A 15546-nucleotide genomic window follows, 5' to 3' on the forward strand; every position below is an offset into this window, starting at 1 on the left:
AACATCATCAGAGGAATATGCAAGCCACAAAAAATGTGAAGCCATTCTGTAAATAAACATAAAAATAATGACCGTGCCCCCTGGGACCTGACTTCACCATGTTTCTGTGATTGATTTTTTCCAAAACAGGCGAAATTTGAGATACTATTTTCTAATACTAAAGCTGTCTTTTATTATTATGAGAGAGAGAGAAAATGGGCATGCCAGGGCCTTCAATTGCTGCAAACGAACTCCTTGTGCACATGTGCGACATTGCGTGTATTTGTGTCACTGTGTCTGGCTTACATGGGACCTGGAGATTTGAACAGGAGTTCTTAGACTTCCCAGTCAAGCGCCTTAACAGCTAAGCCATGTCTCCAGAGGTCAAGATGCAGTCTCCGTGAACTCTAACACTGAATTCATAGCAGAGGCATGGTTTGGAGAGATGGGTTATCAATTAAGGCACTTGCATGTAAAACCTAAGTAACCATGTTTGACTCTCCAGGTCCCAAGTAAACTGAATGCACAAGGTGACACAAGCATGCAAGGTCACACATGCATGCAAGGCTGCACATACACACAAGGTGGCACCTGTGTCTGGAGTTGGATTATAGTGGCAGGAGGTCCTGGTGTGCCAATTCTCTCTCTCTTTCTCTCTGTCTCTTGCACACTTGCTCTCACATAAAATAAAAAAAGGCAAGCAGCTGGGCTGGAGAGATGGCTTAGCAGTTAAGGCATTTGCCTGCGAGATCTAAGGACCCAGGTTCAATTCTCCAGTACCTATGTAAGTCAGATGCACAAGGGGGCCACACGTCTGGAGTTCCTTTGCAGTGGCTGCAAGCCCTAGCACTCCCATCCTCTCTATCTTCCTCTTTCTCTCTCTAAATAAATAAATGAATAATTAATTTAAAAAAAAGACCAGTCTCTGGGGAGGTAATATGATGGAGAATGGAATTTCAAAGGGGAAAGTGTGGGGGGTGGGGAGGGAGGGTATTACCATGGGATATTTTTTATAATCATGGAAAATGTTAGTAAAAAATTGTGAAAAGAAAAAAAAAAAAAAAGACCAGTCTGTTAGGCTTTGCCTCAAAATAAAAAAAAAATTTTAATCTGCTTAGTCACTTGGGAATTATTTCTAATATTTTACAATGATAAATGCAAAAATAGGTGTTCTATGCTGATTTTTATTTTATATATTTTATTTGTTTATTGAAAAGAGAGAATGAAAGCCAGGCTTGGTGGCACATGCCTTTTTAATCCCAGCACTCAGGAGGATCACTGTGAGTTCAAGGCCACCCTGAAACTACATAGTAAATTCCAGATCAGTCTGAGCTAGAGTGAAATCCTACCTCGAAAAACCAAATAAATAAAATAAAATAAAATAAAATAAAATAAAATAAAATAAAATAAAATAAAATAAAATAAAATAAAATAAAATAATTATACTCATATTAGCCAGGCATGATGGTGATTCCTTTAATCCCAGGAATTGGGGGATAGAGGTAGAAGATCTCTGTGAGTTTGAGGCCAGCCTGGAACTGCGGAGTGAGTTCCAGGTCAGCCTGGACTACATTACTGCACTGGACTCTACCTCAAAAAAAAAAGGAATGTAAATAATTAGCCTTAATTTTTTGTTTATTTGTTTGTTTTTTCCTTTCCTGTTGCTTCTTTCTGGAGCTTCTAGTTTCCCTTCTTTTTTCTTGAAGTAGAGGCTTGCTAGCCCAAGCTGAACTGGAACTCACTACGTTCTCTCAGGTTGGCCTTGAACTCACAGTGACCAACCTACCATTGCCTCCAAAGTGCTGAGATTAAAGGCGTGCTCCACCATACCTGGCTGGGGACTTCCAGTTTCTACAAATTTTTAAAAATCATAGCATTGGGCTGAGGAGATAATTCAGAGGTTAAAGGCACTTGCTTGCAAAGCCTATTGGCCCAGGTTCAATTCCCTAGTACCTACATAAACCCAGATGCACAAAATGGCACATACATTTGAAGTTTGCCATGGCAACAGACTTATTCTCTCCCTTTCTCTCTCTCTCTCTCTTTTTTTTTCTTTTGGTTTTCCATGGTAGGGTCTCCCTCTAGTCCAGGCTGACCTGGAATTTATTACATAGTGTTAGGCTGGCCTCGAATTCAGTGGTCCTCCTACTTATGCCTCCCAAGTGTTGGGATTAAAGGCATGTACTACCATATCCAATTTCATTCTCTCTTTTATTTAACTTATTTATTTTGACTTTTCAAGGTAGGGTTTCACTCTAGTCCAGGATGTCCTGGAATTCACTGTGTAGTCTCAGGGTGGCCTAGAACTCATGGCGATTCTCCTACCTCTGCCTCCCCAAGTGCTGGGATTAAAGGCGTGTACCACCACACCTGGCTTTCATTCTCTCTTTTAAAGGGAATTTTTTTGTTTATTTTTATTTTTATTTATTTATTTGAAAGTGACAGGCAGAGAAGGAGGCAGAGAGAGAGAGAGAGAGAGAGAGAGAGAGAGAGAATGGATGCGCCAGGGCCTCCAGCCACTGCAAACGAACTCCAGACACATGCACCCCCTTGTGCATCTGGCTAACATGGGTCCTGGGGTATGGAGCCTTGAACCAGGGTCCTTAGGCTTCACAGGCAAGCGCTTAACCGCTAAGCCATCTCTCCAGCCCTCATTCTCTCTTTTAAATAAACAAATAAACCATATATAAAATAAAAATCAGCATAGAGTGCCTATTTTTGCATTTATCATTGTAAAATATTAGAAGTAGTTCCCAGGTGACTAATCATATCAAATGTTGGGTTTCCTTTCTTTCTTTCTTTCTTTCTTTCTTTCTTTCTTTCTTTCTTTCTTTCTTTCTTTTTCTTTTTTGCTGTGCCTGAGTTCAAGCTCCAGGCCTTGTCCATTGAGCTGCCCATTCAGCCCATGCTAAATTTGCTTTAGCTCATTTGTTGCCCATACAAATGTAAAGGTTGTTTATAGTAAGCTAAAAAATCAGAAATAGAACATTAGAGACAAAAAACAAGGAGATTACAATCACCACAGAGTTAAAATACGTCTATAACTGAATTTGAAATTCAATTCTCAGCTTCATAGATGCCAGTACAAAAATGAAAACAGTACATGTTGAATGGATTCTGTCATCTCAAAGGAATCAGCCAGCTCATCAGAGGAAACAGATCATAGTTATGTTTTGTTTTCTATATCACTTCATTCTAAGGGTAGTTTCTCATGTGACTTTATGAAGAAACAGTGAATGATATAAAATGCAAATCAAAGTGATTTATATGACTTTTTTTTTTCTTTTTTGAGGTAGGGTCTCTCTCTAGCTTAGGCTGACCTGAAATTCACTATGTAATCTCAGCGTAGCCCTGAACTCAGGGTGATCCTGCTACCTCTGCCTCTCAAGCGCTGGAATTGAAGGTATGCACCACCACACTGGCTTGTATGACTATTTTTGTTTTGTTTTGTTTTGTTTTTTCGAGGTAGGGTCTCACTCGGGCCCAAGCTGACCTGGAATTAACTATGTAGTCTCAGGGTGGCCTCAAACTCATGGCGATCCTCCTACCTTGCCTCCCAAGTGCTGGGATTAAAGGTGTGTGCCACCATGCCAGGCTTTTGTATGATTATTTTTTATGTCTAATAAAAATCAAGGACAGGGCTGGAGAGATGGCTTAGTGGTTAAGCACTTGCCTGCGAAGCCTAAGGGCCCCGGTTCAAGGCTCAATTCCCCAGGACCCACGTTAGCCAGATGCACAAAGGGGCACACACATCTGGAGTTCGTTTTCAGTGGCTGGAGGCCCTGGCACACCCGTTCTCTTTCTATCTGCCTCTTTCTCTCTCTGTCTGTCACTCTCAAGTAAATAAATAAAAATAAACAAAAAAATTTTAAAAATCAAGGGCAGAAAATGCAACCTAATGATGGTTACTTTAAAAAAGTATTCATTTATTTCCAAGCAGAGCGAGAGAAGAGAGACAGACAGAGAGAATGGGTGTGCCAGGGCCTCCAGCCACTGCAAATGAGCTCCAGATGCATGTGCCCCTTTATATATCTGGCTTTGCATGGGTATTGGGTATCAATCTGGGTTGTGAGGCATTGCAGGGAAGCACCTTAATCGCTGAGGGATCCCTCCAGCCTAATGGTTACTTTCCTTTGTTTTATTTTTTATTTAATTTTTAATTTATTACAGTCGGGGGGGGGAGGGAGGGAGGGAGGGAGGAAGGGAAGAAGGGAGGGAAAGAGTTAAAATGGGCATGCCAGGGCTTCTAGCCACTGCAAACAAACTTCAGAGGCATGCGCCACTATGTGCATCTGGCTTACAATGGACCTGGAGAGTGGAACCTGGGTCCTTAGGCTTCACAGGCATGTGCCTTAACCACTAAGCCATCTCTCCAGTCCTGTTTTGTTTTATTAAGGTAGGGTCTCCCTCTAGCCCAGGCTGACCTGGAATTCAGTCTGTAGTTTCTGGGTGGCCTTGAACTCAGGATGATTCTCCTGCCTTGGCCTCCCAAGTGCTGGGATTAAAGGCATATGCCATAACTCCAGGCCCCAATGGTTACTGTCAAAAACATTATTTATTTATTTATGAGATAGAGAAAGAGGCAGATAGAGAATGGGTGTACGAGGACTTCTTGTCACTGAACCTTATACATACAGTTTTATGTGGGTACTAGGGAATCAAATTCAGGTCCTTAGGCTTTGTAGGCAAGCACCACTGAGCCATTCTCCAGCCTAGTGGTTACTTTTTTGTATTAATTTTTTTTTGTTTGTTTATTTATTTATTTATTTGGAAGCGACGGACAGAGAGAGAGAAAGAGGAGAATGGGTGCGCCAGGGCCTCCAGACACTGCAAATGAACTCCAGACGCGTGTGCTCCCTTGTGCATCTGGCTAAATGGGTCCTGGAGAATTGAGCCTTGAACCAGTCTCTTTAGGCTACACAGGCAAGTGCTTAACTGCTAAGCCATCTCTCCCACCGCCCCCCCCCTTTTTTTTTTTCCAGGTAGAGTCTCATGGAAACTTGTTCAACATGGTCCAAGTAAATTGCTTTCTTGTGGTATAAGCAGGTCCGAAGTTAGACCTATGAAGATTTGAAAAGTATGTCCCTTGGGTAGTCATTTTAAATACCACTTGCTGTAGCTAGGGTTTTGCTAAGTGCTTTGATAGTTGCTCTGTGATCCTCAAAACTTTTGAGGGTGCTTTGTAATACTAGTACTTTAAAAGAGGAAGCTATAATTTGCTTATATATCAGACTTCAAAACCATACATTCCTTGAGAATAATAAGGAGCCCTTATTCACCTGTGTGTCCCCATCCCCAGCAGTGTTTGAAGACAGCAGGGGTAGTCACAGAATAAATATTAGCCAAACGAATAAATGGCAGTTACTACTCTAGCTCTGAAAGCTGATAGACCACATTGCTGAGTGAGGGTGGACTCACATGATTCAGAAACCAAACAAGTAGGTGGTATATCCTATTATATGTTGCATATTACAGTGACCCAACCAGAGAGATGTCCTTGAGGGAGGCAGATGAGCTGCTCTCACAGGACCTTATGAGGTCACCACACTCCACTTGGCTTCGCTTTGCTTTGCTTATACAAACATTTGACCAGTCATGCACGTGTACGTAATGCCACACACATAATTGAGCATCTCCATGTGCTAGGCATTATAAAATCATGCTGCTGTGAAGGTAGATACTTTGGTATGAAAAGATGCTTACTGGGCAGGGTTACTCATGCCTATAATTCCTGCACCTGGGAGATTGAGTTAGAAGGATGGCTGTAAATTCAAAGCTATAATGGTCTACATAATGTGTTACAAGCCAGGGCTACACAGTGAAACCTAGTTGCAAAAACACACAAAAGTGAATTTTGTTTGTTTGTTTGTGTTTTTTGAGGTAGGGTCTCACTCTAGCCCAGGCTGACCTAGAATTCACTATGTAGTCTCAGGGTGGCCTCGAACTCATGGTGATCCTCCTACCTCTGCCTCCCGAGTGCTGGGATTAAAGGCGTGCGCCACCACGCCCGGCACAAAAGTGAATTTTCAGGTGGAAGGCTGAACATATGCATACCTATAATCAGTTAAGGAGGCTGAGAGTGGAGAATCTTGATTTCTAGGCTAGCCTGGGCTACATATGGGCATCTTATCTAAAAGAAAAAAACAAAACAGAAAACACAATAGCAATAAAATATCAGCATCCTCAGATGGAGATGTTTGCATGTAAATATGTGGATCTGAATTCAAGTGAGGTCTGGATTGAAAAATATATATTAGGCCACGCGTGGTGGCGCACGCCTTTAATCCCAGCACTCAGGAGGCAGAGGTAGGAGGATTACCGTGAGTTTGAGGCCACCCTGAGACTACATAGTGAATTTCAGGACTGCCTGGACTAGAGTGAAACCCTACCTTGAACCCCTCCGCCCCCCAAAATTAGAAAAATATGTATTAGGCAAGTCACTTGGATAGAAATGAAGTCGTAGGGAAATTGGGGTTGTCTAGGGTAGGAAGTACCTTTTGAAAAGATTTTTTCTTTCTAGTATTGTGTATGTGTGTGACAAGATATTGAACCTAGGGCTTTATACATGCTAGCAAAATACCCCATCACTGAGTTATACCACCAGCCCTCTTTTTAATTTATTTTTTAATTTAATTTTATTTTTTTTGTGTGTGTGAAGTAGGATCTCACCCTAGCCCAAGCTGACCTGGAATTCACTATGTAGTCTCAGGTTGGCCTCGAACTTAAGACACTTTTCCTACCTCTGCCTCCCAAGTGCTGGGATTAAAGGCATGCTTCACCATGCCCAGCTTTGGATTTTTTTTTTTTTTTTCCAAGGTAGGGTCTCACTGTGGCCCAGGCTGACCTGGAATTCACTATGTAGTCTCAGGGTGGCCTTGAACTCATGGAGATCCTCCTATCTCTGTCTCCCGTGTGCTGGGACTAAAGGCGTGTGCCACCACAGCAAGCTTTTGTTTTGTTTTTTGAGGTAGGGTCTTACTATAGCCCAGGCTGACATGGAATGTAGTCCATGGAGGCCTCATACTCATGGTGATCCTCCTACCTGGGCCTCCCAAGTGCTGGGATTAAAGGCATACACCATTGTGCTCCACTCTTTTTAATTAAAAAAAAAAAAAAATTGGAGGGGCTTGAGAGGTGGTTCAGCGGTGAAGGCACTTGCCTGCAAAGCCTAAAAATGCTTGGTCAAATCTCCAGGTTCCACGTATAGCCAGACACAAAAGTGACCCAAGGGGGCACGTGTGTCTGGAGTTCGTTCACAGGGCTGAAAGGTCCTGGTGCACCCATGCTCTTTCTCTCTGCCTCTTTCTCTCTGTCATTGTCTCTCTCAAAAATAAAATAAAAAATTTAAAAAAAGTTTTTGGTTTGTTAAACACTTTTTTTTTTTTAAAAGGTAGGGTTTCACTCTAGCCCAAGCTGCCCTGGAATTCACTATGTAGTCTCAGGTGGCCTTGAACTCACAGCAATCCTCCTACCTCTGCCTCCTGAGTGCTGGGATTAAAGGCGTGCATGACCACACTTGGCTTGTTAGATACTTTTTAAAGGTTTTTGTTTGTTTGTTTGTTTGTTTTTATTTTTTCAAGGTTGGGTCTCACTCTAACCCAAGCTGACCTGGTACTCACTCTGTAGTCTTGGTTGGCCTTGGACTCACAGTGATCCTCCTAACTCTGCCTCCTGAGTACTGAGATTAAAGGCATGCGTCACCACACCCAGCTTTTATAAAATATTATTATTATTATTATTGAGGTAGGGTTTCACTGTAGCCCAGGCTTACCTGGAATTCACTATGTAGTCTCAGGGTGGCATTGAACTCATGATGATCCTCCAACCTCTGCCTCCTGAGTGCTGGGATTAAAGGCATGTACCACCATGCCTGGACTAGCCCTATGTATTGACAATTTTTTAAACTTTTTTTTTGGTTTATTTTTATTTATTTATTTGAGAGTGACAGACAGAGAGGGAAAGAGGCAAATAGAGAGAGAGAGAATGGGTGCACCAGGGCCACTGCAAACGAACTCCAGATGCATGTGCCACCTTGTGCATCTGGCTTATGTGGGTTCTGGGGAATTGAGCCCAAACCGGGGTCCTTAGGCTTCACAGACTAGCACTTAACCGCTAAGCCATCGCTCCAGCCCAACTATTTTTAACTTTAAAAATATTTTTATTTGGGGCTGGAGCGATGGCTTAGTGGTTAAGGCATTTGCCTGCAAAGCCAAAGGACCTCAGTTTGATTCCCCAGGCTCCATGTAAGCCAGATGCACAATGTGGCATATGCGTCTGGAGTTCTTTTGCAGTGGCTAGAGGCTCTGGTGCACCCATTCTCTCTCTGTGTCTGCCTCTTTCTGTCTCTCGCTCTCTCAAATTAATAAATTAAATTTAAAGATATTGTTATTTAGTTATTTGCAAGCAGATAGATACAGAGAGAGGAGAGGAACAGACCAAGAGAATGGGTGTACCAGGGCCTCCAGCCACTGCTAATGAACTATAGATGCATATGCCACTTTGTGCATCTGGCTTTGTGTAGCCCCTGGGGAATCAAACCTATGTCATTGGGCTTTGCAGGCAAGCGCCTTAACCACAGAACCATCTCTCCAGTCCTACTTTTTTGTGCTTTTTTTTTTTTTTTTTTTTGAGGTAGGGTCTCACTCCAGTCCACCATCCATGACAGATTTTTTGTTGTTATTGTTGTTTTGGTTTTTCAAGATAGGGTTTCACTCTAGCCCAGGCTGACCTGGAATTCACTATGGAGTCTCAGGGTGGCCTCGAACTCACAGCGATCCTCCTACCTCTGCCTCCTGAGTGCCCATGACAGAATTTTAATGGGCCCAATATTGTGCAGAGCTTGTTCAGGTAACAATAGTCATTATGAGATCATGAATTCAACAGCCATATCATATCAGAAAGTCGGTGCTGCAAAGCATTACTCTGCATGTCCTGGTTCAAACACCCTTTATACCCTCTTTTCCAACAAAACTATACACTAGGCTGGAGAGATGGCTTAGCAAAAGGCGCTTGCCTGAAAAGCCAAAGGATCAAGGCTCAATTCCCCAGGACTCAATGTAAGTCACATGCACAAGAAAGGATAAGTGTCTGGAGTTTGTTTGCAGTGGAAGGAGGCCCTGGCACACCCATTCTCTCTCTCTCTCTCTTAAATAAATAAAATATATATTAAAAAAAAACAAACAAACTATTCAGGCTGGAGAGATGGCTTAGTGGTTAAGCATTTGCTTGCAAAGCCAAAGAATCCTGGTTCGATTCGCCAGGACCCACATAAGCCAGATGCACGAAGGGGGTTCATGCGTCTGGAGTTCTTTTGCAGTGGATGGAGGCCCTAGCAGGCCTATTCTCTCTCTCTCTCTGTGCCTCTTCTTTCTCTCAAATAAATATATAAATAAAATAAAACAAACAATAAAAACTATTCATTGAGGAAAACTTCTAAGAAGTATAATTGTTTTAAAGGTGTATGCCACCACACCTGGCCTTGCCCTTTTCTTTCTTTCTTTTTTTTTTCAGGAATGAAAACGTAATTGAAATTTTATAGTTTGAAATTGGTAATCTGTGGGAATACTGGATTTGGTCATGATCTCTTCCGGTTAAAGTGAAGGAAAACCCTCCACATTCATCTACCAAGTGGTGTATTTTGTTTTTGGGTTTTTTTTTTAATTTTATTTATTTATTTATTTATTTATTTGAAAGCGACAGACACAGAGAGAAAGACAGATAAGAGGGAGAGAGAGAATGGCCGCGCCAGGGCTTCCAGCCTCTGCAAACGAACTCCAGACGCATGCGCCCCCTTGTGCATCTGGCTAACGTGGGACCTGGGGAACCGAGCCTCGAACCGGGGTCCTTAGGCTTCACAGGCAAGCACTTAACCGCTAAGCCATCTCTCCAGCCCCCAAGTGGTGTATTTTGGGTACTAAGTCAGTGGCACCACCTTCATTGCCCTCTTTGTTAGAAACTCTTGTTTACCCAATGTGCTGCTCACTCCACACTCCAGAGCAGGCTCTCTCGCTTTTTGTAGCCCACAACTCTCCATCCCCGTTAAGACCACTGATCTTACCACAGTACATGTTGCTGACTTTGTCTCTGTGTTGTTCTACTTCCAATGAGAACCTTGGAATCTTCAGGCCTTGTCTCTAATGCTGGTCAGCATCACTGCTCTCCAGAGAACTCACCTCTAACTCCTTTCTACATAGAAAACAATTTTTCCACAATGCTGAACACAGGTGTTACTGATGTGTCTTGAGCTTGTGGCCCTACAAACAGTGAGGGACAAGATCCCTAAAATGCATTTCCATAGTCCTGCCCTCCTGTGACTTTGGGTTTGTGGTAACAGTGGGAACATGTCACACTATGTGCAAGAGATATTTTAATTATATATGTTTATAAATTATATATATTATAAATATTAATATTAAATATATACTATAAATTTTATATCTACATACGTATATATAATCACCAGTAGAGTGTTTTGCATTTTTGATTCCCTGGTCCATTTGGAAGACCAGAAACTTAGGAATGGCCTGGTATGATTTTCATATTGATCATTTTATATTAGCTGTGCTGTTAATAATGATTATCTGTTCCTTTTAAGATTTTCTTCAAAGCTGGGCGTGGTGACGCACACCTTTAATCCCAGCATTCGGGAGGCAGAGGTAGGAGGATCGCCGTAAATTCAAGGCCATCCTGAGAATACAGAATGAATTCCAGGTCAGCCAAGACTAAGGTGAGGCCCTACCTTGAAACCCCCCCCCCCCAAAAAAAAAACAAAGATTTTCTTCAGTCTACAGAGAAAACCAGTTTTATTGACAAAATATTGTTGCCAGAACCTCTAGAACATAAATGCAATGGTAGCATATGTTTATAATTTAGTAATTTGAGGGAGTAGTACATTTGGGGAATGATCTCTTCTGCTTATAAAGCAGAAAAGTCCTCTATCTTCTTCCATCAAGTGATGTGTATTGCGTAATGCTTAATAGCTTGCCACAGGCTCAGTTGCCCTGGATTAGGAGCCTGAATAAAACTGTCAGTATTATGTTCTTCCATAGGCCCACAGTAGGGAACCCCTCTTAGGAAGCTGACAGCGCACCAAGCTCAATTGAGAAATGTCTCTTTCCCAAAGCCCCTTGTTGCTGAACTGGCCTATCTTTGTTTTGCCTTTGAGAATCTCACACCAATCCGTAGCAGGTCTGCAATTCTTTCACCCCTTGCTCGGCAACTCCTACCCCCAGGGAGGTCGTACCTCCAAGTCCAGATTTTCAAATATAGCTCGAGCCTGTGGTCTTCTGAACCTTTTTCGTGGGTTTGGAATCTTCAGACTCTTCAGATGCACTCGGTGAGGCGTGTTAGCCCCACGGCCCTTCTCACGGAGCTCTCTAGGCTTCTTCGGACTCTTGGGCCACTCGATAGTTAGACACATGATCCACACGGATAGTTCTTCCCTTGATCTTGATCCCATTCAAATTGTCAGCGGCCAGAATTGTGCTCCTTTGGTCTTCATAGCACAGGAAACAAAATCCTTTGGATTTCCCAGTCTTCTTGTCTCGCACAAGGTTGATGTTAACGATCTCCCCATATTGTGAGAACACACAGGTGACGTCCCCTTCAGTCAGTTCACAGGGGAGCCCTCCCAGAAAGATCCAGGCGCTGTCCTTGTACTCCGAGTGCCACGACACCTTGTCCGCCACCCAGAGTCGAACCTCTCGCTCGCTCAGCTGGTTGATCAATTTCACCTTTGTTAATGGGTTCATTTCCGCGGTCCGTGAGCCGCACTTAGGATCAGCTTCCGGGTGCAGCTGCGCGGTGCATGCTGGTTGGAACTGGCGAAACTTCCCTTTTTCTTTATTTTAATTTTATTGTTTATTTACTTATTTATTTGAGAGAAAGAGGCGTGTGTGTGTGTGTGTGTGTGTGTGTGTGTGTAGACAGAGAGAGAGAGAGAGAGAAAGAGAGAGGGAGAGAGAGAGAGAGAGATTGGGTGCACAAAGGTCTTCAGCCCCTGGAAAATGAACTCCATACACATGTGCCACCTTGTTTCTATGGCTAACTTGGGTCCTAGGAAATCGAACCTGGGTCCTTTGGCTTTGCAGGCAACTGCCTTAACTGCCAAAGAAGTATAATTTAAAACAAAACTTCATTGGTAATACTTAGATTGAACGTAGAGCTTCAACTATACTAGATAAGTGATCTACCACTGAGCTACATGCCAAGTCTTTGGTAGAAATCCAGGCAAGGAAGGTGGCTCACTTTGTGACCCCAGCAATTGGGAGGTACGCGTCTGGAGTTTGTTTGCAGTGGTTGGAGGCCCTGGCATGCTCTCTCCCTCTCTCTCTGTCAAATAAATAAAATAAAATATTAAAAAAAATATGTAACTAAGCAGGGCATGGTGATGCACCCCTTTAATCCCACTATTTAGGAGGCAGACGTGGGAGAGTCGCCATGACTTCCAGGCCACCCTGAGGCTACATAGTGAATTCTAAATCAGCCTGGGCTAGAAGGAGACCCTACCTCAAAAACAAAAGAAAAACAAATAAACAAAACAGTAACTTAACACAGTATAGTAAATAAAAGAATAAATCTGAAAATTATATTTTGGTTTTTCAAGTTTTATTCAATTTATTTATTTTTTGGCTTTCTGAGATAGGGTCTCACTCTAGCTCAGGCTGGCCTCGAACTCTCAGTGATCCTCCTACCTTGGCCTCTGGAGTGCTGGGATTAAAGACGTGTGCCACCATGCCCGGCTTATTTTATTTATTTTATTTGCTACCCTCCTACCTCTGCCTCCCAAGTTCTGGGATTCAAGGAATGTACTACCATACCTGGCTTGAAGGGTTTTATTTTTATTTTTTATTTTTAAAAATATATTTTATTTATTTATTTGAGAGAGAGAAAGAGAGAGAGAGAGAAAATGGGTGCTCCAGGTCCTCTAGCCACTGCAAATGAACTCCAGATACATGTGCCCCCTTGTGCATCTGGCTTACGTGGGTCCTGGAGAGTTGAACTGGGATTCCTTGGCTTTGCAGGCAAATGTCTTAACCTCTAAGCTATCTCTCCAGCCCTATTTTTATTTTTAAAATTTTTTAATTTATTTATTTGCAAGGAGAGAAAGAGAGAGAGAGATAGAAAGAGTATGGGCCCACCAGGACATCCAGCCACTACAAATAAACTCAAGATGCACGTACCACCTGTGCATCTGGCTTACATAGGTCCTGGGGAATTGAAACTGGGTCCTTTGACTTCGCAGGTAAATGCCTTAACTGCCAAGCCATTTCTCCAGCCCCTTATTTTTATTTTATTTATTTTTATTTTATTTTATTTGAGAGCGACAGAGAGAGAAAGAGAGAGAGAGAGAGAGAGAGAGAGAGAGAGAGAGAGAAAGAGAGAGAGAATGGGAGTGCCAGGGCTTCCAGTCACTGCAAAAAAAACTCCAGATGCATGTGCCCCCTTGTGCATCTGGCTAACGTGGGTCCTGGGGAATCAAGCCTTGAACCGGGGTCCTTAGGCTTCACAGGCGAGCGCTTAACCGCTAAGCCATCTCTCCAGCCCTATTTTTATTTTTTTAAGTTTTTTATTTATTTATTTATTTATTTTGGTTTTTTGGGGTAGGGTCTCACTCTGGCTCAGGCTGACCTGGAATTCACTATGTAGTCTCAGGGTGGTCTTGAACTCACTGCGATCCTCCTACCTCTGCCTCCCAAGTGCTGGGATTAAAGGTGTGCGCCACCACGCCCGGCTTAAGTTTTTTTGTTTAACGTAGGGTCTCACTCTAGCTCAGGCTGACCTGGAATTCACTGTGTAGTCTCAGGGCACCCTTGAACTCATGGTGATCCTCCTACTTCTGCCTCCTGAGTGCTGGGATTAAAGGTGTGTGCCACCACACCTGGTTTATTTTTTATTGACAACTTCTATACTTACAGATAATAAACCATGATATTTCCCTCCCCTCCTGCACTTTTCCCTACATAACTCTGCTCTCCATCATATCCCCTCCCTCTCCTCATTAGTCTCTCTTTTAATTTGGTGTTATCATATTTTTCTCCTATTTTGAGGGTCTTGTGAAAGTATTGCTAGGCACTGTGACGTCGTGGGTATTGAGGCTGATTTCTCTCTGTGCAGTTGCATTGTAAGGAGTGGTGCCCTTCCTTTGGCTCTTGCATTCTTTCCACCACCTCTTCAGCAATGGACTCTGAGCCTTGGAGGGTGTGATAAAGATGTTTCAGTGCTGAGCACTCCTCTGTAACTTCTTCTCAGCACTATGTTGCCTTTTGGGTCATCCCAGTGGTCATCACCATCTGAAAAGAGAAGTTTCTCTATCCAAAAGTGAGAGTAGCATTAATATATGAATATGAACATTAAGTATAGTGCTTTTAGGGAAGTTTGGTGAGAATAATATATACATTTATCCAGACTTGAAGTTTTTTTTATTGTTTATTGACAACTTCCATAATTGTAAACAATATCCCATGGTAATTCCCTCTCCCCACTTTCCCCTTTGAAACTCCACTCTCCATCATATCCCCTCCCCCTCTCCATCATTCTTATTTTGATGTCATGATCTTTTCCTCCTATTATGATGGTCTTGCATAGATAGTGCCAGGCACTGTGAGGTCATGGATATCCAAGCCATTTTGTGTTGAAGAGTTTTTTGAAAATGATAATAAACTCCTTGAAAGTCTCCCAAGAGCAGGACAAGTATTTGCGATCAAGTGTGAGTGTTTGATGTGGCTGTTGAGGATTGACCGCTGGGCCTTGGGCATGCCAGAAAAGCGCTGCCCGTGAGCGCCTTACCAGTCCTTCACAGTTATGACTAAGTCAGCTGAGGATGCAGCCTGAGTGAGACCTTTGTCAAAGAAAAAAAAGGGACAATCATAGCTAAAGATAATAGGAACTAGAATACAACTTGCAACTTTGTAGTAACACATTTGAAAAGTCTCACTTGAGCTGGTGACATGGCTCAGCAGTTAAGGTGCTTGCCTAAAGAGTCTCCTTCTGTGTTTCTCTCTGTTTACAAATAAATAAATAAATTTAAAAAGAAAAGTTTTGAACAGTGATAAAGGATGTGTCATTTAATGAAAGAATAGAACCTGACACTTTCCAGCTAAGTTCCTCTTTTTCCCTCCCTCTCCCTTCTTCCTTCCTTCCTTCCTTCCTTCCTTTGATTTTTAGAGGGGAAAGAGAGAAAGAGTTGGGCATGCCAGACCTGGAGATTTGAACAAGTGTTCTTAGGCTTCGCAGGTAAGCACCTTAACTGCTAATCCATCTCTCCAGCTCTTAAAGCCCTCTTTAAATTATTTATTTATTTTTATTGAGACAGAGAGAAAGAGGGAGAGAGAGAGAGAGAGAGAGAGAATGGGTGCTCCAGAGCCTCTAGACACTGCAAACAAACTCCAGACACATGCGCCACCTTGTGCACCTGGCTTACATGGGATCTGGAGAATTGAACCTGGATTCTCAGACTTTGTAGGCAAGTGCCTTAACCATTAAGTCATCTCTCCAGCTCAAGGCCCTCTTTAGAAAAGCTTTTTACTTATTTGCATGTGTGTGGGCATGTCAGGGTCTCTTGCTGCT

General features: G+C 42.7%; 1 pseudogene; it reads right to left on the reverse strand.

Moving 5' to 3' along the window:
- Positions 1-11237: 11237 nt before the first annotated feature.
- On the reverse strand, positions 11238-11729 carry LOC123460664 (annotated as a pseudogene).
- Between the last annotated feature and the right edge of the window lie 3817 nt (positions 11730-15546).

Source organism: Jaculus jaculus, chromosome 5, assembly GCF_020740685.1.
Source record: "Jaculus jaculus isolate mJacJac1 chromosome 5, mJacJac1.mat.Y.cur, whole genome shotgun sequence".
Lineage (NCBI taxonomy): Eukaryota > Metazoa > Chordata > Mammalia > Rodentia > Dipodidae > Jaculus > Jaculus jaculus.